This window comes from Dendrobates tinctorius, unplaced genomic scaffold, assembly GCF_039654945.1.
Source record: "Dendrobates tinctorius isolate UK_male_01 unplaced genomic scaffold, ASM3965494v1 ptg000204l, whole genome shotgun sequence".
Taxonomy (NCBI): domain Eukaryota; kingdom Metazoa; phylum Chordata; class Amphibia; order Anura; family Dendrobatidae; genus Dendrobates; species Dendrobates tinctorius.
The window spans coordinates 2,135,547-2,159,539 of NW_027361871.1; the positions used below are offsets into that span (position 1 = coordinate 2,135,547).

Sequence of the window (23,993 nt, forward strand, 5' to 3'; positions counted from 1 at the left end):
GATTGAAGCACCAATCGAACATTCAACTGGTTAGTGCAGCAAAACAATATTGAGCTTGAGTTCCATTCCACGTAGAGCAGAAACATGGAATAAGATTTCAATCTCAGTCATAACACTTAAGAAGCCAAGTAAATTTTGAAGAGCATTCATTTAAAAGACTGACAAATTTACAGAAGCTGTATCGAGGACAAAGGCTTTGAAGTTTTGCAATTGAATGAGCCATCTTTTAGCACAGCTGAAATTTGGGACTTGTTTTGCTTCCAAGTTATGACACAGAATAGACAGATTGAAGAAATGCCATGGCAAAACCAAAAGGAGGAAAAATTATGACTAATTGATATTAAAAACCTCAGCACTGGTTCATTTCTGATAGAATTTACCCCAAGCTAACTTCAAACAACAGGCACTGTAGTTGACGAGATAAGACAACTCTGACAAAAGCCAACATACAATCTTCAGTGAAAAAACACTGACTGGTAAAAACCCTCTCAACATCTTCCCACCTAAACGTAGATGAGGTGGCCGAGTGGTTAAGGCGATGGACTACTAATCCATTGTGCTTTGCATGCATTGGCTTCGAATCCCATTCTCGTCGGATTAATCTGCTTCTTCTTTCGTGTTGAATGGTTTGGTTTTCATTTTTAACCCAAGCGGTTGACACTTCAAGCATGAAAGTTTACAATACTCCTGTGCTGCTATCAAACTTTGCAGAGTCAGATCTGTAAATCCACTGGTTTTAATTTGTAAAGCTTGTTGCCATCCTATATTCTGTAAAGAAAATTATATCCTCTAATTCCTTTTAAAGTGTTTCAACAGCAGAGAATTTTTTTTCTCAATTGCACTATATTAGGGCTGTGGGAAATTAATATTTGATGACAAACAAGAGTAAAAGTCCTCTTTTTGGGGTAAAAACCCACAAAATGAGATGAAGAATAGAAAGCACTGCTGACATTCAAAATCAAGATTTTCCTTTTACTATATAGGCTCTTTGACCAACTAAGCCAAAGGACAAACAGGTGCGAAACATTAAAAAGCCTGCTTAGAGAGTTAAACAGCCCTAAACTGAGATAAAGAAGGAAAAGGACTGCTGGCATTCAAATTCAAGATTTTCCATTTACTAAATAGGCTCTTTGACCAACTAAGGCAAAGGACAAACAGGTGTGATACATTAGAAAGCCTGCTTAGAGAGTTAAACAGCCCTAAACTGAGATAAAGAAGGAAGAGGACTGCTGGCATTCAAATTCAAGATTTTCTGTTTACTAAACAGGCTCTTTGACCAACTAAGACAAAGGACAAACAGGTGTGATACATTAGAAAGCCTGCTTAGAGAGTTAAGAAGCCCCAAACTGACATAAAGAAAGAATAGCACTGCTGGCATTCAAATTCAAGATTTTCTGTTTACTAAACAGGCTCTTTGACCAACTAAGCCAAAGGACATAAAGGTGAGATACATTGGATAAACGGATTAGAGATGCATAGAAAGGAGGCATTTCAAAACTAAATCAACTGGTTTTACATTGTCATGCTTGAAGCCATCTTTCTTCCTTTATATCTCTTAGATAGAAGAGATTTTTAATCTCACAATTGCACTATCAGTCGCAAGTGAAACACCTATTTTTAAGATAGGAAGCTTTTTTGTGAGGAGATGAAAACAAGGCACTGCTGAGATTCGAACTCAGGATCTCCTGTTTACTAGACAGGCGATTTAACCAACTAAGCCACAGCACCAGAAGATGGCATGCATTTGAAATCCAAGGTAGATTGAAGCACCAATCGAACATTCAACTGATTAGTGCAGCAAAACAATATTGAGCTTTAGTTCCATTCCACGTAGAGCAGAAACATGGAATAAGATTTCAATCTCAGTCATAACACTTAAGAAGCCAAGTAAATTTTGAAGAGCATTCATTTAAAAGACTGACAAATTTACAGAAGCTGTATCGAGGACAAAGGCTTTGAAGTTTTTCAATTGAATGAGCCATCTTTTAGCACAGCTGAAATTTGCGACTTGTTTTGCTTCCAAGTTATGACACAGAATAGACAGATTGAAGAAATGCCATGGCAAAACCAAAAGGAGGAAAAATTATGACTAATTGATATTAAAAACCTCAGCACTGGTTCATTTCTGATAGAATTTACCCCAAGCTAACTTCAAACAACAGGCACTGTAGTTGACGAGATAAGACAACTCTGACAAAAGCCAACATACAATCTTCAGTGAAAAAACACTGACTGGTAAAAACCCTCTCAACATCTTCCCACCTAAACGTAGATGAGGTGGCCGAGTGGTTAAGGCGATGGACTGCTAATCCATTGTGCTTTGCATGCATTGGGTTCGAATCCCATTCTCGTCGGATTAATCTGCTTCATCTTTCGTGTTGAATGGTTTGGTTTTCATTTTTAACCCAAGCGGTTGACACTTCAAGCATGAAAGTTTACAATACTCCTGTGCTGCTATCAAACTTTGCAGAGTCAGATCTGTAAATCCACTGGTTTTAATTTGTAAAGCTTGTTGCCATCCTATATTCTGTAAAGAAAATTATATCCTCTAATTCCTTTTAAAGTGTTTCAACAGCAGAGAATTTTTTTTCTCAATTGCACTATATTAGGGCTGTGGGAAATTAATATTTGATGACAAACAAGAGTAAAAGTCCTCTTTTTGGGGTAAAAACCCACAAAATGAGATGAAGAATAGAAAGCACTGCTGACATTCAAAATCAAGATTTTCCTTTTACTAAATAGGCTCTTTGACCAACTAAGCCAAAGGACAAACAGGTGCGAAACATTAAAAAGCCTGCTTAGAGAGTTAAACAGCCCTAAACTGAGATAAAGAAGGAAAAGGACTGCTGGCATTCAAATTCAAGATTTTCCATTTACTAAATAGGCTCTTTGACCAACTAAGGCAAAGGACAAACAGGTGTGATACATTAAAAAGCCTGCTTAGAGAGTTAAACAGCCCTAAACTGAGATAAAGAAGGAAGAGGACTGCTGGCATTCAAATTCAAGATTTTCTGTTTACTAAACAGGCTCTTTGACCATCTAAGACAAAGGACAAACAGGTGTGATACATTAGAAAGCCTGCTTAGAGAGTTAAGAAGCCCCAAACTGACATAAAGAAAGAATAGCACTGCTGGCATTCAAATTTTTCTGTTTACTAAACAGGCTCTTTGACCAACTAAGCCAAAGGACATAAAGGTGAGATACATTGGATAAACGGATTAGAGATGCATAGAAAGGAGGCATTTCAAAACTAAATCAACTGGTTTTACATTGTCATGCTTGAAGCCATCTTTCTTCCTTTATATCTCTTAGATAGAAGAGATTTTTAATCTCACAATTGCACTATCAGTCGCAAGTGAAACACCTATTTTTAAGATAGGAAGCTTTTTTGTGAGGAGATGAAAACAAGGCACTGCTGAGATTCGAACTCAGGATCTCCTGTTTACTAGACAGGCGATTTAACCAACTAAGCCACAGCACCAGAAGATGGCATGCATTTGAAATCCAAGGTAGATTGAAGCACCAATCGAACATTCAACTGATTAGTGCAGCAAAACAATATTGAGCTTTAGTTCCATTCCACGTAGAGCAGAAACATGGAATAAGATTTCAATCTCAGTCATAACACTTAAGAAGCCAAGTAAATTTTGAAGAGCATTCATTTAAAAGACTGACAAATTTACAGAAGCTGTATCGAGGACAAAGGCTTTGAAGTTTTTCAATTGAATGAGCCATCTTTTAGCACAGCTGAAATTTGCGACTTGTTTTGCTTCCAAGTTATGACACAGAATAGACAGATTGAAGAAATGCCATGGCAAAACCAAAAGGAGGAAAAATTATGACTAATTGATATTAAAAACCTCAGCACTGGTTCATTTCTGATAGAATTTACCCCAAGCTAACTTCAAACAACAGGCACTGTAGTTGACGAGATAAGACAACTCTGACAAAAGCCAACATACAATCTTCAGTGAAAAAACACTGACTGGTAAAAACCCTCTCAACATCTTCCCACCTGAACGTAGATGAGGTGGCCGAGTGGTTAAGGCGATGGACTGCTAATCCATTGTGCTTTGCATGCATTGGGTTCGAATCCCATTCTCGTCGGATTAATCTGCTTCTTCTTTCGTGTTGAATGGTTTGGTTTTCATTTTTAACCCAAGCGGTTGACACTTCAAGCATGAAAGTTTACAATACTCCTGTGCTGCTATCAAACTTTGCAGAGTCAGATCTGTAAATCCACTGGTTTTAATTTGTAAAGCTTGTTGCCATCCTATATTCTGTAAAGAAAATTATATCCTCTAATTCCTTTTAAAGTGTTTCAACAGCAGAGAATTTTTTTTCTCAATTGCACTATATTAGGGCTGTGGGAAATTAATATTTGATGACAAACAAGAGTAAAAGTCCTCTTTTTGGGGTAAAAACCCACAAAATGAGATGAAGAATAGAAAGCACTGCTGACATTCAAAATCAAGATTTTCCTTTTACTAAATAGGCTCTTTGACCAACTAAGCCAAAGGACAAACAGGTGCGAAACATTAAAAAGCCTGCTTAGAGAGTTAAACAGCCCTAAACTGAGATAAAGAAGGAAAAGGACTGCTGGCATTCAAATTCAAGATTTTCCATTTACTAAATAGGCTCTTTGACCAACTAAGGCAAAGGACAAACAGGTGTGATACATTAAAAAGCCTGCTTAGAGAGTTAAACAGCCCTAAACTGAGATAAAGAAGGAAGAGGACTGCTGGCATTCAAATTCAAGATTTTCTGTTTACTAAACAGGCTCTTTGACCATCTAAGACAAAGGACAAACAGGTGTGATACATTAGAAAGCCTGCTTAGAGAGTTAAGAAGCCCCAAACTGACATAAAGAAAGAATAGCACTGCTGGCATTCAAATTTTTCTGTTTACTAAACAGGCTCTTTGACGAACTAAGCCAAAGGACATAAAGGTGAGATACATTGGATAAACGGATTAGAGATGCATAGAAAGGAGGCATTTCAAAACTAAATCAACTGGTTTTACATTGTCATGCTTGAAGCCATCTTTCTTCCTTTATATCTCTTAGATAGAAGAGATTTTTAATCTCACAATTGCACTATCAGTCGCAAGTGAAACACCTATTTTTAAGATAGGAAGCTTCTTTGTGAGGAGATGAAAACAAGGCACTGTTGAGATTCGAACTCAGGATCTCCTGTTTATTAGACAGGCGATTTAACCAACTAAGCCACAGCACCAGAAGATGGCATGCATTTGAAATCCAAGGTAGATTGAAGCACCAATCGAACATTCAACTGATTAGTGCAGCAAAACAATATTGAGCTTTAGTTCCATTCCACGTAGAGCAGAAACATGGAATAAGATTTCAATCTCAGTCATAACACTTAAGAAGCCAAGTAAATTTTGAAGAGCATTCATTTAAAAGACTGACAAATTTACAGAAGCTGTATCGAGGACAAAGGCTTTGAAGTTTTGCAATTGAATGAGCCATCTTTTAGCACAGCTGAAATTTGGGACTTGTTTTGCTTCCAAGTTATGACACAGAATAGACAGATTGAAGAAATGCCATGGCAAAACCAAAAAGAAGAAAAATTATGACTAATTGATATTAAAAACCTCAGCACTGGTTCATTTCTGATAGAGTTTACCCCAAGCTAACTTCAAACAACAGGCACTGTAGTTGACGAGATAAGGCAACTCTGACAAAAGCCAACATACAATCTTCAGTGAAAAAACACTGACTGGTAAAAACCCTCTCAACATCTTCCCACCTAAACGCACAGGCGCTATGTAGATGAGGTGGCCGAGTGGTTAAGGCGATGGACTGCTAATCCATTGTGCTTTGCATGCATGGGTTCGAATCCCATTCTCGTCGGATTAATCTGCTTCTTCTTTCGTGTTGAATGGTTTGGTTTTCATTTTTAACCCAAGCGGTTGACACTTCAAGCATGAAAGTTTACAATACTCCTGTGCTGCTATCAAACTTTGCAGAGTCAGATCTGTAAATCCACTGGTTTTAATTTGTAAAGCTTGTTGCCATCCTATATTCTGTAAAGAAAATTATATCCTCTAATTCCTTTTAAAGTGTTTCAACAGCAGATAATTTTTTTTCTCAATTGCACTATATTAGGGCTGTGGGAAATTAATATTTGATGACAAACAAGAGTAAAAGTCCTCTTTTTGGGGTAAAAACCCACAAAATGAGATGAAGAATAGAAAGCACTGCTGACATTCAAAATCAAGATTTTCCTTTTACTAAATAGGCTCTTTGACCAACTAAGCCAAAGGACAAACAGGTGCGAAACATTAAAAAGCCTGCTTAGAGAGTTAAACAGCCCTAAACTGAGATAAAGAAGGAAAAGGACTGCTGGCATTCAAATTCAAGATTTTCCATTTACTAAATAGGCTCTTTGACCAACTAAGGCAAAGGACAAACAGGTGTGATACATTAGAAAGCCTGCTTAGAGAGTTAAACAGCCCTAAACTGAGATAAAGAAGGAAGAGGACTGCTGGCATTCAAATTCAAGATTTTCTGTTTACTAAACAGGCTCTTTGACCAACTAAGACAAAGGACAAACAGGTGTGATACATTAGAAAGCCTGCTTAGAGAGTTAAGAAGCCCCAAACTGACATAAAGAAAGAATAGCACTGCTGGCATTCAAATTCTAGATTTTCTGTTTACTAAACAGGCTCTTTGACGAACTAAGCCAAAGGACATAAAGGTGAGATACATTGGATAAACGGATTAGAGATGCATAGAAAGGAGGCATTTCAAAACTAAATCAACTGGTTTTACATTGTCATGCTTGAAGCCATCTTTCTTCCTTTATATCTCTTAGATAGAAGAGATTTTTAATCTCACAATTGCACTATCAGTCGCAAGTGAAACACCTATTTTTAAGATAGGAAGCTTCTTTGTGAGGAGATGAAAACAAGGCACTGTTGAGATTCGAACTCAGGATCTCCTGTTTATTAGACAGGCGATTTAACCAACTAAGCCACAGCACCAGAAGATGGCATGCATTTGAAATCCAAGGTAGATTGAAGCACCAATCGAACATTCAACTGATTAGTGCAGCAAAACAATATTGAGCTTTAGTTCCATTCCACGTAGAGCAGAAACATGGAATAAGATTTCAATCTCAGTCATAACACTTAAGAAGCCAAGTAAATTTTGAAGAGCATTCATTTAAAAGACTGACAAATTTACAGAAGCTGTATCGAGGACAAAGGCTTTGAAGTTTTTCAATTGAATGAGCCATCTTTTAGCACAGCTGAAATTTGGGACTTGTTTTGCTTCCAAGTTATGACACAGAATAGACAGATTGAAGAAATGCCATGGCAAAACCAAAAGGAGGAAAAATTATGACTAATTGATATTAAAAACCTCAGCACTGGTTCATTTCTGATAGAGTTTTCCCCAAGCTAACTTCAAACAACAGGCACTGTAGTTGACGAGATAAGGCAACTCTGACAAAAGCCAACATACAATCTTCAGTGAAAAAACACTGACTGGTAAAAACCCTCTCAACATCTTCCCACCTAAACGCACAGGAGCTATGTAGATGAGGTTGCCGAGTGGTTAAGGCGATGGACTGCTAATCCATTGTGCTTTGCATGCATGGGTTCGAATCCCATTCTCGTCGGATTAATCTGCTTCTTCTTTCGTGATGAATGGTTTGGTTTTCATTTTTAACCCAAGCGGTTGACACTTCAAGCATGAAAGTTTACAATACTCCTGTGCTGCTATCAAACTTTGCAGAGTCAGATCTGTAAATCCACTGGTTTTAATTTGTAAAGCTTGTTGCCATCCTATATTCTGTAAAGAAAATTATATTCTCTAATTCCTTTTAAAGTGTTTCAACAGCAGAGAATTTTTTTTCTCAATTGCACTATATTAGGGCTGTGGGAAATTAATATTTGATGACAAACAAGAGTAAAAGTCCTCTTTTTGGGGTAAAAACCCACAAAATGAGATGAAGAATAGAAAGCACTGCTGACATTCAAAATCAAGATTTTCCTTTTACTAAATAGGCTCTTTGACCAACTAAGCCAAAGGACAAACAGGTGCGAAACATTAAAAAGCCTGCTTAGAGAGTTAAACAGCCCTAAACTGAGATAAAGAAGGAAAAGGACTGCTGGCATTCAAATTCAAGATTTTGCATTTACTAAATAGGCTCTTTGACCAACTAAGACAAAGGACAAACAGGTGTGATACATTAGAAAGCCTGCTTAGAGAGTTAAACAGCCCTAAACTGAGATAAAGAAGGAAGAGGACTGCTGGCATTCAAATTCAAGATTTTCTGTTTACTAAACAGGCTCTTTGACCAACTAAGACAAAGGACAAACAGGTGTGATACATTAGAAAGCCTGCTTAGAGAGTTAAGAAGCCCCAAACTGACATAAAGAAAGAATAGCACTGCTGGCATTCAAATTCAAGATTTTCTGTTTACTAAACAGGCTCTTTTACCAACTAAGCCAAAGGACATAAAGGTGAGATACATTGGAAAAACGGATTAGAGATGCATAGAAAGGAGGCATTTCAAAACTAAATCAACTGGTTTTACATTGTCATGCTTGAAGCCATCTTTCTTCCTTTATATCTCTTAGATAGAAGAGATTTTTAATCTCACAATTGCACTATCAGTCGCAAGTGAAACACCTATTTTTAAGATAGGAAGCTTCTTTGTGAGGAGATGAAAACAAGGCACTGCTGAGATTCGAACTCAGGATCTCCTGTTTACTAGACAGGCGCTTTAACCAACTAAGCCACAGCACCAGAAAATAGCATGCATTTGAAATTCAAGGAAGATTGAAGCACCAATCGAACATTCAACTGATTAGTGCAGCAAAACAATATTGAGCTTGAGTTCCATTCCACGTAGAGCAGAAACATGGAATAATATTTCAATCTCAGTCATAACACTTAAGAAGCCAAGTAAATTTTGAAGAGCATTCATTTAAAAGACTGACAAATTTACAGAAGCTGTATCGAGGACAAAGGCTTTGAAGTTTTGCAATTGAATGAGCCATCTTTTAGCACAGCTGAAATTTGGGACTTGTTTTGCTTCCAAGTTATGACACAGAATAGACAGATTGAGGAAATGCCATGGCAAAACCAAAAGGAGGAAAAATTATGACTAATTGATATTAAAAACCTCAGCACTGGTTCATTTCTGATAGAGTATTCCCAAAGCTAACTTCAAACAACAGGCACTGTAGTTGACGAGATAAGTCAAATCTGACAAAAGCCAACATACAATCTTCAGTGAAAAAACACTGACTGGTAAAAACCCTCTCAACATCTTCCCACCTAAACGCACAGGCATTATGTAGACGAGGTGGCCGAGTGGTTAAGGTGATGGACTGCTAATCAATTGTTCTCTGCATGCATTAATCCATTCTCGTCGGATTAATCTGCTTCTTCTTTCGTGTTGAATGGTTTGGTTTTCATTTTTAACCCAAGCTGTTGACACTTCAAGCATGAAAGTTTACAATACTCCTGTGCTGCTATCAAACTTTGCAGAGTCAGATCTGTAAATCCACTGGTTTTAATTTGTAAAGCTTGTTGCCATCCTATATTCTGTAAAGAAAATCATATCCTCTAATTCCTTTTAAAGTGTTTCAACAGCAGAGAATTTTTTTTCTCAATTGCACTATATTAGGGCTGTGGGAAATTAATATTTGATGACAAACAAGAGTAAAAGTCCTCTTTTTGGGGTAAAAACCCACAAAATGAGATGAAGAATAGAAAGCACTGCTGACATTCAAAATCAAGATTTTCCTTTTACTAAATAGGCTCTTTGACCAACTAAGCCAAAGGACAAACAGGTGCGAAACATTAAAAAGCCTGCTTAGAGAGTTAAACAGCCCTAAACTGAGATAAAGAAGGAAAAGGACTGCTGGCATTCAAATTCAAGATTTTGCATTTACTAAATAGGCTCTTTGACCAACTAAGACAAAGGACAAACAGGTGTGATACATTAGAAAGCCTGCTTAGAGAGTTAAACAGCCCTAAACTGAGATAAAGAAGGAAGAGGACTGCTGGCATTCAAATTCAAGATTTTCTGTTTACTAAACAGGCTCTTTGACCAACTAAGACAAAGGACAAACAGGTGTGATACATTAGAAAGCCTGCTTAGAGAGTTAAGAAGCCCCAAACTGACATAAAGAAAGAATAGCACTGCTGGCATTCAAATTCAAGATTTTCTGTTTACTAAACAGGCTCTTTTACCAACTAAGCCAAAGGACATAAAGGTGAGATACATTGGAAAAACGGATTAGAGATGCATAGAAAGGAGGCATTTCAAAACTAAATCAACTGGTTTTACATTGTCATGCTTGAAGCCATCTTTCTTCCTTTATATCTCTTAGATAGAAGAGATTTTTAATCTCACAATTGCACTATCAGTCGCAAGTGAAACACCTATTTTTAAGATAGGAAGCTTCTTTGTGAGGAGATGAAAACAAGGCACTGCTGAGATTCGAACTCAGGATCTCCTGTTTACTAGACAGGCGCTTTAACCAACTAAGCCACAGCACCAGAAAATGGCATGCATTTGAAATCCAAGGAAGATTGAAGCACCAATCGAACATTCAACTGATTAGTGCAGCAAAACAATATTGAGCTTGAGTTCCATTCCACGTAGAGCAGAAACATGGAATAATATTTCAATCTCAGTCATAACACTTAAGAAGCCAAGTAAATTTTGAAGAGCATTCATTTAAAAGACTGACAAATTTACAGAAGCTGTATCGAGGACAAAGGCTTTGAAGTTTTGCAATTGAATGAGCCATCTTTTAGCACAGCTGAAATTTGGGACTTGTTTTGCTTCCAAGTTATGACACAGAATAGACAGATTGAGGAAATGCCATGGCAAAACCAAAAGGAGGAAAAATTATGACTAATTGATATTAAAAACCTCAGCACTGGTTCATTTCTGATAGAGTATTCCCCAAGCTAACTTCAAACAACAGGCACTGTAGTTGACGAGATAAGTCAAATCTGACAAAAGCCAACATACAATCTTCAGTGAAAAAACACTGACTGGTAATAACCCTCTCAACATCTTCCCACCTAAACGCAAAGGCATTATGTAGACGAGGTGGCCGAGTGGTTAAGGTGATGGACTGCTAATCAATTGTGCTCTGCATGCATTAATCCATTCTCGTCGGATTAATCTGCTTCTTCTTTCGTGTTGAATGGTTTGGTTTCCATTTTTAACCCAAGCGGTTGACACTTCAAGCATGAAAGTTTACAATACTCCTGTGCTGCTATCTAACTTTGCAGAGTCAGATCTGTAAATCCACTGGTTTTAATTTGTAAAGCTTGTTGCCATCCTATATTCTGTAAAGAAAATTATATCCTCAAATTCCTTTTAAAGTGTTTCAACAGCAGAGAATTTTTTTTCTCAATTGCACTATATTAGGGCTGTGGGAAATTAATATTTGATGACAAACAAGAGTAAAAGTCCTCTTTTTGGGGTAAAAACCCACAAAATGAGATGAAGAATAGAAAGCACTGCTGACATTCAAAATCAAGATTTTCCTTTTACTAAATAGGCTCTTTGACCAACTAAGCCAAAGGACAAACAGGTGCGAAACATTAAAAAGCCTGCTTAGAGAGTTAAACAGCCCTAAACTGAGATAAAGAAGGAAAAGGACTGCTGACATTCAAATTCAAGATTTTGCATTTACTAAATAGGCTCTTTGACCAACTAAGACAAAGGACAAACAGGTGTGATACATTAGAAAGCCTGCTTAGAGAGTTAAACAGCCCTAAACTGAGATAAAGAAGGAAGAGGACTGCTGGCATTCAAATTCAAGATTTTCTGTTTACTAAACAGGCTCTTTGACCAACTAAGACAAAGGACAAACAGGTGTGATACATTAGAAAGCCTGCTTAGAGAGTTAAGAAGCCCCAAACTGACATAAAGAAAGAATAGCACTGCTGGCATTCAAATTCAAGATTTTCTGTTTACTAAACAGGCTCTTTGACCAACTAAGCCAAAGGACATAAAGGTGAGATACATTGGATAAACGGATTAGAGATGCATAGAAAGGAGGCATTTCAAAACTAAATCAACTGGCTTGATAGTGCAATTGATGGCTTGAAGCCATCTTTCTTCCTTTATATCTCTTAGATAGAAGAGATTTTTAATCTAACAATTGCACTATCAGTCGCAAGTGAAACACCTATTTTTAAGATAGGAAGCTTCTTTGTGAGGAGATGAAAACAAGGGACTGCTGAGATTCAAACTCAGGATCTCCTGTTTACTAGACAGGCGCTTTAACCAACTAAGCCACAGCACCTGAAGATGGCATGCATTTGAAATCCAAGGAAGATTGAAGCACCAATCGAACATTCAACTGGTTAGCGCAGCAAAACAATATTGAGCTTGAGTTCCATTCCACGTAGAGCAGAAACATGGAATAAGATTTCAATCTCAGTCATAACACTTAAGAAGCCAAGTAAATTTTGAAGAGCATTCATTTAAAAGACTGACAAATTTACAGAAGGTGTATCGAGGACAAAGGCTTTGAAGTTTTGCAATTGAATGAGCCATCTTTTAGCACAGCTGAAATTTGGGACTTGTTTTGCTTCCAAGTTATGACACAGAATAGACAGACTGAAGAAATGCCATGGCAAAACCAAAAGGAGGAAAAATTATGACTAATTGATATTAAAAACCTCAGCACTGGTTCATTTCTGATAGAGTTTTCCCCAAGCTAACTTCAAACAACAGGCACTGTAGTTGACGAGATAAGGTAACTCTGACAAAAGCCAACATACAATCTTCAGTGAAAAAACACTGACTGGTAAAAACCCTCTCAACATCTTCCCACCTAAACGCACAGGTGCTATGTTGACGAGGTGGCCGAGTGGTTAAGGCGATGGACTGCTAATCCATTGTGCTCTGCATGCATGTGTTCGAATCCCATCCTCGTCGGATTAATCTGTTTCTTCTTTCGTGTTGAATGGTTTGGTTTTCATTTTTAACCCAAGCGGTGGACACTTCAAGCATGAAAGTTTACAATACGCCTGTGCTGCTATCAAACTTTGCAGAGTCAGATCTGTAAATCCACTTGTTTTAATTTGTAAAGGTTGATGCCATCCTATATTCTGTAAAGAAAATTATATCCTCTAATTCCTTTTAAAGTGTTTCAACAGCAGAGAATTTTTTTTCTCAATTGCACTATATTAGGGCTGTGGGAAATTAATATTTGATGACAAACAAGAGTAAAAGTCCTCTTTTTGGGGTAAAAACCCACAAAATGAGATGAAGAATAGAAAGCACTGCTGACATTCAAAATCAAGATTTTCCATTTACTAAATAGGCTCTTTGACCAACTAAGCCAAAGGACAAACAGGTGTGATACATTAGAAAGCCTGCTTAGAGAGTTAAACAGCCCTAAAATGAGATAAAGAAGGAAGAGGACTGCTGGCATTCAAATTCAAAATTTTCTGTTTACTAAACAGGCTCTTTGACCAACTAAGACAAAGGACAAACAGGTGTGATACATTAGAAAGCCTGCTTAGAGAGTTAAGAAGCCCCAAACTGACATAAAGAAAGAATAGCACTGCTGGCATTCAAATTCAAGATTTTCTGTTTACTAAACAGGCTCTTTGACCAACTAAGACAAAGTACAAACAGGTGTGATACATTAGAAAGCCTGCATAGAGAGTTAAGAAGCCCCAAACTGACATAAAGAAAGAATAGCACTGCTGGCATTCAAATTCAAGATTTTCTGTTTACTAAACAGGCTCTTTGACCAACTAAGCCAAAGGACATAAAGGTGAGAGACATTGGATAAACGGATTAGAGATGCATAGAAAGGAGGCATTTCAAAACAAAAGCAACTGGTTTTACATTGTCATGCTTGAAGCCATCTTTCTTCCTTTATATCTCTTAGATAGAAGAGATTTTTAATCTCACAATTGCACTATCAGTCTCAAGTGAAACACCTATTTTTAAGATAGGAAGCTTCTTTGTGCGGAGATGAAAACAAGGCACTGCTGCGATTCAAACTCAGGATCTACCTGTTTATTAGACAGGCGCTTTAACCAACTAAGCCACAGCACCTGAAGATGGCATGCATTTGAAATCCAAGGAAGATTGAAGCACCAATCGAACATTCAACTGGTTAGCGCAGCAAAACAATATTGAGCTTGAGTTCCATTCCACGTAGAGCAGAAACATGGAATAAGATTTCAATCTCAGTCATAACACTTAAGAAGCCAAGTAAATTTTGAAGAGCATTCATTTAAAAGACTGACAAATTTACAGAAGCTGTATCGAGGACAAAGGCTTTGAAGTTTTGCAATTGAATGAGCCATCTTTTAGCACAGCTGAAATTTGGGACTTGTTTTGCTTCCAAGTTATGACACAGAATAGACAGACTGAAGAAATGCCATGGCAAAACCAAAAGGAGGAAAAATTATGACTAATTGATATTAAAAACCTCAGCACTGGTTCATTTCTGATAGAGTTTTCCCCAAGCTAACTTCAAACAACAGGCACTGTAGTTGACGAGATAAGGCAACTCTGACAAAAGCCAACATACAATCTTCAGTGAAAAAACACTGACTGGTAAAAACCCTCTCAACATCTTCCCACCTAAACGCACAGGTGCTATGTAGACGAGGTGGCCGAGTGGTTAAGGCGATGGACTGCTAATTCATTGTGCTCTGCATGCATGGGTTCGAATCCCATCCTCGTCGGATTAATCTGTTTCTTCTTTCGTGTTGAATGGTTTGGTTTTCATTTTTAACCCAAGCGGTGGACACTTCAAGCATGAAAGTTTACAATACGCCTGTGCTGCTATCAAACTTTGCAGAGTCAGATCTGTAAATCCACTTGTTTTAATTTGTAAAGGTTGATGCCATCCTATATTCTGTAAAGAAAATTATATCCTCTAATTCCTTTTAAAGTGTTTCAACAGCAGAGAATTTTTTTTCTCAATTGCACTATATTAGGGCTGTGGGAAATTAATATTTGATGACAAACAAGAGTAAAAGTCCTCTTTTTGGGGTAAAAACCCACAAAATGAGATGAAGAATAGAAAGCACTGCTGACATTCAAAATCAAGATTTTCCATTTACTAAATAGGCTCTTTGACCAACTAAGCCAAAGGACAAACAGGTGTGATACATTAGAAAGCCTGCTTAGAGAGTTAAACAGCCCTAAAATGAGATAAAGAAGGAAGAGGACTGCTGGCATTCAAATTCAAAATTTTCTGTTTACTAAACAGGCTCTTTGACCAACTAAGACAAAGGACAAACAGGTGTGATACATTAGAAAGCCTGCTTAGAGAGTTAAGAAGCCCCAAACTGACATAAAGAAAGAATAGCACTGCTGGCATTCAAATTCAAGATTTTCTGTTTACTAAACAGGCTCTTTGACCAACTAAGACAAAGTACAAACAGGTGTGATACATTAGAAAGCCTGCATAGAGAGTTAAGAAGCCCCAAACTGACATAAAGAAAGAATAGCACTGCTGGCATTCAAATTCAAGATTTTCTGTTTACTAAACAGGCTCTTTGACCAACTAAGCCAAAGGACATAAAGGTGAGAGACATTGGATAAACGGATTAGAGATGCATAGAAAGGAGGCATTTCAAAACAAAAGCAACTGGTTTTACATTGTCATGCTTGAAGCCATCTTTCGTCCTTTATATCTCATAGATAGAAGAGATTTTTAATCTCACAATTGCACTATCAGTCGCAAGTGAAACACCTATTTTTAAGATAGGAAGCTTCTTTGTGAGGAGATGAAAACAAGGCACTGCTGAGATTCAAACTCAGGATCTCCTGTTTACTAGACAGGCGCTTTAACCAACTAAGCCACAGCACCTGAAGATGGCATGCATTTGAAATCCAAGGAAGATTGAAGCACCAATCGAACATTCAACTGGTTAGCGCAGCAAAACAATATTGAGCTTGAGTTCCATTCCACGTAGAGCAGAAACATGGAATAAGATTTCAATCTCAGTCATAACACTTAAGAAGCCAAGTAAATTTTGAAGAGCATTCATTTAAAAGACTGACAAATTTACAGAAGCTGTATCGAGGACAAAGGCTTTGAAGTTTTGCAATTGAATGAGCCATCTTTTAGCACAGCTGAAATTTGGGACTTGTTTTGCTTCCAAGTTATGACACAGAATAGACAGACTGAAGAAATGCCATGGCAAAACCAAAAGGAGGAAAAATTATGACTAATTGATATTAAAAACCTCAGCACTGGTTCATTTCTGATAGAGTTTTCCCCAAGCTAACTTCAAACAACAGGCACTGTAGTTGACGAGATAAGGCAACTCTGACAAAAGCCAACATACAATCTTCAGTGAAAAAACACTGACTGGTAAAAACCCTCTCAACATCTTCCCACCTAAACGCACAGGTGCTATGTAGACGAGGTGGCCGAGTGGTTAAGGCGATGGACTGCTAATCCATTGTGCTCTGCATGCATGGGTTCGAATCCCATCCTCGTCGGATTAATCTGCTTCTTCTTTCGTGTTGAATGGTTTGGTTTTCATTTTTAACCCAAGCGGTGGACAATTCAAGCATGAAAGTTTACAATACGCCTGTGCTGCTATCAAACTTTGCAGAGTCAGATCTGTAAATCCACTTGTTTTAATTTGTAAAGGTTGATGCCATCCTATATTCTGTAAAGAAAATTATATCCTCTAATTCCTTTTAAAGTGTTTCAACAGCAGAGAATTTTTTTTCTCAATTGCACTATATTAGGGCTGTGGGAAATTAATATTTGATGACAAACAAGAGTAAAAGTCCTCTTTTTGGGGTAAAAACCCACAAAATGAGATGAAGAATAGAAAGCACTGCTGACATTCAAAATCAAGATTTTCCATTTACTAAATAGGCTCTTTGACAAACTAAGCCAAAGGACAAACAGGTGTGATACATTAGAAAGCCTGCTTAGAGAGTTAAACAGCCCTAAAATGAGATAAAGAAGGAAGAGGACTGCTGGCATTCAAATTCAAAATTTTCTGTTTACTAAACAGGCTCTTTGACCAACTAAGACAAAGGACAAACAGGTGTGATACATTAGAAAGCCTGCTTAGAGAGTTAAGAAGCCCCAAACTGACATAAAGAAAGAATAGCACTGCTGGCATTCAAATTCAAGATTTTCTGTTTACTAAACAGGCTCTTTGACCAACTAAGACAAAGTACAAACAGGTGTGATACATTAGAAAGCCTGCATAGAGAGTTAAGAAGCCCCAAACTGACATAAAGAAAGAATAGCACTGCTGGCATTCAAATTCAAGATTTTCTGTTTACTAAACAGGCTCTTTGACCAACTAAGCCAAAGGACATAAAGGTGAGAGACATTGGATAAACGGATTAGAGATGCATAGAAAGGAGGCATTTCAAAACAAAAGCAACTGGTTTTACATTGTCATGCTTGAAGCCATCTTTCTTCCTTTATATCTCATAGATAGAAGAGATTTTTAATCTCACAATTGCACTATCAGTCGCAAGTGAAACACCTATTTTTAAGATAGGAAGCTTCTTTGTGAGGAGATGAAAACAAGGCACTGCTGAGATTCAAACTCAGGATCTCCTGTTTACTAGACAGGCGCTTTAACCAACTAAGCCACAGCACCTGAAGATGGCATGCATTTGAAATCCAAGGAAGATTGAAGCACCAATCGAACATTCAACTGGTTAGCGCAGCAAAACAATATTGAGCTTGAGTTCCATTCCACGTAGAGCAGAAACATGGAATAAGATTTCAATCTCAGTCATAACACTTAAGAAGCCAAGTAAATTTTGAAGAGCATTCATTTAAAAGACTGACAAATTTACAGAAGCTGTATCGAGGACAAAGGCTTTGAAGTTTTGCAATTGAATGAGCCATCTTTTAGCACAGCTGAAATTTGGGACTTGTTTTGCTTCCAAGTTATGACACAGAATAGACAGACTGAAGAAATGCCATGGCAAAACCAAAAGGAGGAAAAATTATGACTAATTGATATTAAAAACCTCAGCACTGGTTCATTTCTGATAGAGTTTTCCCCAAGCTAACTTCAAACAACAGGCACTGTAGTTGACGAGATAAGGCAACTCTGACAAAAGCCAACATACAATCTTCAGTGAAAAAACACTGACTGGTAAAAACCCTCTCAACATCTTCCCACCTAAACGCACAGGTGCTATGTAGACGAGGTGGCCGAGTGGTTAAGGCGATGGACTGCTAATCCATTGTGCTCTGCATGCATGGGTTCGAATCCCATCCTCATCGGATTAATCTGTTTCTTCTTTCGTGTTGAATGGTTTGGTTTTCATTTTTAACCCAAGCGGTGGACACTTCAAGCATGAAAGTTTACAATACGCCTGTGCTGCTATCAAACTTTGCAGAGTCAGATCTGTAAATCCACTTGTTTTAATTTGTAAAGGTTGATGCCATCCTATATTCTGTAAAGAAAATTATATCCTCTAATTCCTTTTAAAGTGTTTCAACAGCAGAGATTTTTTTTTCTCAATTGCACTATATTAGGGCTGTGGGAAATTAATATTTGATGACAAACAAGAGTAAAAGTCCTCTTTTTGGGGTAAAAACCCACAAAATGAGATGAAGAATAGAAAGCACTGCTGACATTCAAAATCAAGATTTTCCATTTACTAAATAGGCTCTTTGACAAACTAAGCCAAAGGACAAACAGGTGTGATACATTAGAAAGCCTGCTTAGAGAGTTAAACAGCCCTAAAATGAGATAAAGAAGGAAGAGGACTGCTGGCATTCAAATTCAAAATTTTCTGTTTACTAAACAGGCTCTTTGACCAACTAAGACAAAGGACAAACAGGTGTGATACATTAGAAAGCCTGCTTAGAGAGTTAAGAAGCCCCAAACTGACATAAAGAAAGAATAGCACTGCTGGCATTCAAATTCAAGATTTTCTGTTTACTAAACAGGCTCTTTGACCAACTAAGACAAAGTACAAACAGGTGTGATACATTAGAAAGCCTGCATAGAGAGTTAAGAAGCCCCAAACTGACATAAAGAAAGAATAGCACTGCTGGCATTCAAATTCAAGATTTTCTGTTTACTAAACAGGCTCTTTGACCAACTAAGCCAAAGGACATAAAGGTGAGAGACATTGGATAAACGGATTAGAGATGCATAGAAAGGAGGCATTTCAAAACAAAAGCAACTGGTTTTACATTGTCATGCTTGAAGCCATCTTTCTTCCTTTATATCTCATAGATAGAAGAGATTTTTAATCTCACAATTGCACTATCAGTCGCAAGTGAAACACCTATTTTTAAGATAGGAAGCTTCTTTGTGAGGAGATGAAAACAAGGCACTGCTGAGATTCAAACTCAGGATCTCCTGTTTACTAGACAGGCGCTTTAACCAACTAAGCCACAGCACCTGAAGATGGCATGCATTTGAAATCCAAGGAAGATTGAAGCACCAATCGAACATTCAACTGGTTAGCGCAGCAAAACAATATTGAGCTTGAGTTCCATTCCACGTAGAGCAGAAACATGGAATAAGATTTCAATCTCAGTCATAACACTTAAGAAGCCAAGTAAATTTTGAAGAGCATTCATTTAAAAGACTGACAAATTTACAGAAGCTGTATCGAGGACAAAGGCTTTGAAGTTTTGCAATTGAATGAGCCATCTTTTAGCACAGCTGAAATTTGGGACTTGTTTTGCTTCCAAGTTATGACACAGAATAGACAGACTGAAGAAATGCCATGGCAAAACCAAAAGGAGGAAAAATTATGACTAATTGATATTAAAAACCTCAGCACTGGTTCATTTCTGATAGAGTTTTCCCCAAGCTAACTTCAAACAACAGGCACTGTAGTTGACGAGATAAGGCAACTCTGACAAAAGCCAACATACAATCTTCAGTGAAAAAACACTGACTGGTAAAAACCCTCTCAACATCTTCCCACCTAAACGCACAGGTGCTATGTAGACGAGGTGGCCGAGTGGTTAAGGCGATGGACTGCTAATCCATTGTGCTCTGCATGCATGGGTTCGAATCCCATCCTCGTCGGATTAATCTGCTTCTTCTTTCGTGTTGAATGGTTTGGTTTTCATTTTTAACCCAAGCGGTGGACACTTCAAGCATGAAAGTTTACAATACGCCTGTGCTGCTATCAAACTTTGCAGAGTCAGATCTGTAAATCCACTTGTTTTAATTTGTAAAGGTTGATGCCATCCTATATTCTGTAAAGAAAATTATATCCTCTAATTCCTTTTAAAGTGTTTCAACAGCAGAGAATTTTTTTTCTCAATTGCACTATATTAGGGCTGTGGGAAATTAATATTTGATGACAAACAAGAGTAAAAGTCCTCTTTTTGGGGTAAAAACCCACAAAATGAGATGAAGAATAGAAAGCACTGCTGACATTCAAAATCAAGATTTTCCATTTACTAAATAGGCTCTTTGACCAACTAAGCCAAAGGACAAACAGGTGTGATACATTAGAAAGCCTGCTTAGAGAGTTAAACAGCCCTAAAATGAGATAAAGAAGGAAGAGGACTGCTGGCATTCAAATTCAAAATTTTCTGTTTACTAAACAGGCTCTTTGACCAACTAAGACAAAGGACAAACAGGTGTGATACATTAGAAAGCCTGCTTAGAGAGTTAAGAAGCCCCAAACTGACATAAAGAAAGAATAGCACTGCTGGCATTCAAATTCAAGATTTTCTGTTTACTAAACAGGCTCTTTGACCAACTAAGACAAAGTACAAACAGGTGTGATACATTAGAAAGCCTGCATAGAGAGTTAAGAAGCCCCAAACTGACATAAAGAAAGAATAGCACTGCTGGCATTCAAATTCAAGATTTTCTGTTTACTAAACAGGCTCTTTGACCAACTAAGCCAAAGGACATAAAGGTGAGAGACATTGGATAAACGGATTAGAGATGCATAGAAAGGAGGCATTTCAAAACAAAAGCAACTGGTTTTACATTGTCATGCTTGAAGCCATCTTTCTTCCTTTATATCTCATAGATAGAAGAGATTTTTAATCTCACAATTGCACTATCAGTCGCAAGTGAAACACCTATTTTTAAGATAGGAAGCTTCTTTGTGAGGAGATGAAAACAAGGCACTGCTGAGATTCAAACTCAGGATCTCCTGTTTACTAGACAGGCGCTTTAACCAACTAAGCCACAGGACCTGAAGATGGCATGCATTTGAAATCCAAGGAAGATTGAAGCACCAATCGAACATTCAACTGGTTAGCGCAGCAAAACAATATTGAGCTTGAGTTCCATTCCACGTAGAGCAGAAACATGGAATAAGATTTCAATCTCAGTCATAACACTTAAGAAGCCAAGTAAATTTTGAAGAGCATTCATTTAAAAGACTGACAAATTTACAGAAGCTGTATCGAGGACAAAGGCTTTGAAGTTTTGCAATTGAATGAGCCATCTTTTAGCACAGCTGAAGTTTGGGACTTGTTTTGCTTCCAAGTTATGACACAGAATAGACAGACTGAAGAAATGCCATGGCAAAACCAAAAGGAGGAAAAATTATGACTAATTGATATTAAAAACCTCAGCACTGGTTCATTTCTGATAGAGTTTTCCCCAAGCTAACTTCAAACAACAGGCACTGTAGTTGACGAGATAAGGCAACTCTGACAAAAGCCAACATACAATCTTCAGTGAAAAAACACTGACTGGTAAAAACCCTCTCAACATCTTCCCACCTAAACGCACAGGTGCTATGTAGACGAGGTGGCCGAGTGGTTAAGGCGATGGACTGCTAATCCATTGTGCTCTGCATGCATGGGTTCGAATCCCATCCTCATCGGATTAATCTGTTTCTTCTTTTGTGTTGAATGGTTTGGTTTTCATTTTTAACCCAAGCGGTGGACACTTCAAGCATGAAAGTTTACAATACGCCTGTGCTGCTATCAAACTTTGCAGAGTCAGATCTGTAAATCCACTTGTTTTAATTTGTAAAGGTTGATGCCATCCTATATTCTGTAAAGAAAATTATATCCTCTAATTCCTTTTAAAGTGTTTCAACAGCAGAGAATTTTTTTTCTCAATTGCACTATATTAGGGCTGTGGGAAATTAATATTTGATGACAAACAAGAGTAAAAGTCCTCTTTTTGGGGTAAAAACCCACAAAATGAGATGAAGAATAGAAAGCACTGCTGACATTCAAAATCAAGATTTTCCATTTACTAAATAGGCTCTTTGACAAACTAAGCCAAAGGACAAACAGGTGTGATACATTAGAAAGCCTGCTTAGAGAGTTAAACAGCCCTAAAATGAGATAAAGAAGGAAGAGGACTGCTGGCATTCAAATTCAAAATTTTCTGTTTACTAAACAGGCTCTTTGACCAACTAAGACAAAGGACAAACAGGTGTGATACATTAGAAAGCCTGCTTAGAGAGTTAAGAAGCCCCAAACTGACATAAAGAAAGAATAGCACTGCTGGCATTCAAATTCAAGATTTTCTGTTTACTAAACAGGCTCTTTGACCAACTAAGACAAAGTACAAACAGGTGTGATACATTAGAAAGCCTGCATAGAGAGTTAAGAAGCCCCAAACTGACATAAAGAAAGAATAGCACTGCTGGCATTCAAATTCAAGATTTTCTGTTTACTAAACAGGCTCTTTGACCAACTAAGCCAAAGGACATAAAGGTGAGAGACATTGGATAAACGGATTAGAGATGCATAGAAAGGAGGCATTTCAAAACAAAAGCAACTGGTTTTACATTGTCATGCTTGAAGCCATCTTTCGTCCTTTATATCTCATAGATAGAAGAGATTTTTAATCTCACAATTGCACTATCAGTCGCAAGTGAAACACCTATTTTTAAGATAGGAAGCTTCTTTGTGAGGAGATGAAAACAAGGCACTGCTGAGATTCAAACTCAGGATCTCCTGTTTACTAGACAGGCGCTTTAACCAACTAAGCCACAGCACCTGAAGATGGCATGCATTTGAAATCCAAGGAAGATTGAAGCACCAATCGAACATTCAACTGGTTAGCGCAGCAAAACAATATTGAGCTTGAGTTCCATTCCACGTAGAGCAGAAACATGGAATAAGATTTCAATCTCAGTCATAACACTTAAGAAGCCAAGTAAATTTTGAAGAGCATTCATTTAAAAGACTGACAAATTTACAGAAGCTGTATCGAGGACAAAGGCTTTGAAGTTTTGCAATTGAATGAGCCATCTTTTAGCACAGCTGAAATTTGGGACTTGTTTTGCTTCCAAGTTATGACACAGAATAGACAGACTGAAGAAATGCCATGGCAAAACCAAAAGGAGGAAAAATTATGACTAATTGATATTAAAAACCTCAGCACTGGTTCATTTCTGATAGAGTTTTCCCCAAGCTAACTTCAAACAACAGGCACTGTAGTTGACGAGATAAGGCAACTCTGACAAAAGCCAACATACAATCTTCAGTGAAAAAACACTGACTGGTAAAAACCCTCTCAACATCTTCCCACCTAAACGCACAGGTGCTATGTAGACGAGGTGGCCGAGTGGTTAAGGCGATGGACTGCTAATCCATTGTGCTCTGCATGCATGGGTTCGAATCCCATCCTCGTCGGATTAATCTGCTTCTTCTTTCGTGTTGAATGGTTTGGTTTTCATTTTTAACCCAAGCGGTGGACAATTCAAGCATGAAAGTTTACAATACGCCTGTGCTGCTATCAAACTTTGCAGAGTCAGATCTGTAAATCCACTTGTTTTAATTTGTAAAGGTTGATGCCATCCTATATTCTGTAAAGAAAATTATATCCTCTAATTCCTTTTAAAGTGTTTCAACAGCAGAGAATTTTTTTTCTCAATTGCACTATATTAGGGCTGTGGGAAATTAATATTTGATGACAAACAAGAGTAAAAGTCCTCTTTTTGGGGTAAAAACCCACAAAATGAGATGAAGAATAGAAAGCACTGCTGACATTCAAAATCAAGATTTTCCATTTACTAAATAGGCTCTTTGACAAACTAAGCCAAAGGACAAAC

General features: G+C 37.6%; 8 non-coding genes across 8 annotated transcripts; 6 read left to right on the forward strand and 2 right to left on the reverse strand.

Moving 5' to 3' along the window:
- Nucleotides 1-512: 512 nt before the first annotated feature.
- TRNAS-ACU (transfer RNA serine (anticodon ACU)) lies at nt 513-595 on the forward strand. The gene has a single exon. It is a non-coding gene; the product is annotated as a tRNA-Ser (tRNA).
- A 5,195-nt stretch (nt 596-5,790) lies between these two features.
- TRNAS-GCU (transfer RNA serine (anticodon GCU)) lies at nt 5,791-5,872 on the forward strand. The gene has a single exon. It is a non-coding gene; the product is annotated as a tRNA-Ser (tRNA).
- A 2,830-nt stretch (nt 5,873-8,702) lies between these two features.
- TRNAT-AGU (transfer RNA threonine (anticodon AGU)) lies at nt 8,703-8,776 on the reverse strand. The gene has a single exon. It is a non-coding gene; the product is annotated as a tRNA-Thr (tRNA).
- Nucleotides 8,777-10,466: 1,690 nt separating this feature from the next.
- Nucleotides 10,467-10,540, reverse strand: TRNAT-AGU (transfer RNA threonine (anticodon AGU)). The gene has a single exon. It is a non-coding gene; the product is annotated as a tRNA-Thr (tRNA).
- Nucleotides 10,541-14,637: 4,097 nt separating this feature from the next.
- TRNAS-GCU (transfer RNA serine (anticodon GCU)) lies at nt 14,638-14,719 on the forward strand. The gene has a single exon. It is a non-coding gene; the product is annotated as a tRNA-Ser (tRNA).
- A 1,689-nt stretch (nt 14,720-16,408) lies between these two features.
- Nucleotides 16,409-16,490, forward strand: TRNAS-GCU (transfer RNA serine (anticodon GCU)). The gene has a single exon. It is a non-coding gene; the product is annotated as a tRNA-Ser (tRNA).
- Nucleotides 16,491-19,950: 3,460 nt separating this feature from the next.
- Nucleotides 19,951-20,032, forward strand: TRNAS-GCU (transfer RNA serine (anticodon GCU)). The gene has a single exon. It is a non-coding gene; the product is annotated as a tRNA-Ser (tRNA).
- A 3,460-nt stretch (nt 20,033-23,492) lies between these two features.
- On the forward strand, nt 23,493-23,574 carry TRNAS-GCU (transfer RNA serine (anticodon GCU)). Its single transcript has one exon. It is a non-coding gene; the product is annotated as a tRNA-Ser (tRNA).
- The last annotated feature ends 419 nt before the right edge of the window (nt 23,575-23,993 follow it).